The 778-nt window shown below is 36.5% G+C and overlaps 1 protein-coding gene across 1 annotated transcript in view; it reads right to left on the reverse strand.

The window, feature by feature from the left end:
• LOC119414192 (probable cation-transporting ATPase 13A3) overlaps positions 1-778 on the reverse strand; it is a 46,664-nt gene that overhangs the window by 32,131 nt on the left and 13,755 nt on the right. The gene's annotated exons all lie outside the window — the stretch shown is intronic.

Genomic DNA, 778 nt, shown 5'->3' on the forward strand with positions numbered 1-778 from the left:
AGATAGAGGCATTTTAAACCCTTCCCACACTCTTGCAATATTCTAAACGATGTTTCTAAACGCTCTAAAAGAGCAAAGAATGGCACGATTTCAGCTCTCTGCCTCTGATGCTCTCAGCCATCTGCAAGTGCTCTTGGCCACTCCCACTTCTACACTCTGCACAGAGAACAGCTGATCAGCTGCAGCATGAAGTTTATCCTGCAGTATGGGCTACACAAAGGTGCAGCAGGTGCTAAATAATTTAAAATAATGTATTTTAAATAAAAATACCATGCCAATCATGCAGCTCGTCCATCAATTAGCCAATTGTTTGTCATGTCCAATCTTATTTTGAAAAACCGCGATATAGTCCACGATAAACGAACTGTGAAGTAGCGAGGGACTACTGTACAGTGCCTATGAAAAGTATTCATCCTCTGGAATGTTTTTCCATTTTATTGCTATAATAAATCAAACAAGGTCAATATAAATTGGTCTTTTGGGAAAAAAGTTTTTAAAAAAAAAGGAGTAAAAAAAATAAAATTAAAAAAAACTTTGGTACCAAAGTGAAAAGAGATTTCTATAAAGTAAAAGCAGTTAAAACAACAAAATATGTAATATTCCATAAAATAAAAGGGAATGGACACAAAATGATTTTTAATGCCCAGGAGTTCAATCAAATCCAAAATCCAGAAATGGAAGGAATAAATGAGACACGTGCAAATGTGCAAATCTACCAAGAGCAGGACGTCCTCACAGAGTGACTGTGTAAGAAGGTGTCTGTGTGTGTGTGTGTGTG

Source organism: Nematolebias whitei, chromosome 9 (assembly GCF_014905685.2).
Source record: "Nematolebias whitei isolate Nwh7 chromosome 9, NemWhi1, whole genome shotgun sequence".
In the NCBI taxonomy this organism is placed as follows: Eukaryota; Metazoa; Chordata; class Actinopteri; order Cyprinodontiformes; family Rivulidae; genus Nematolebias; species Nematolebias whitei.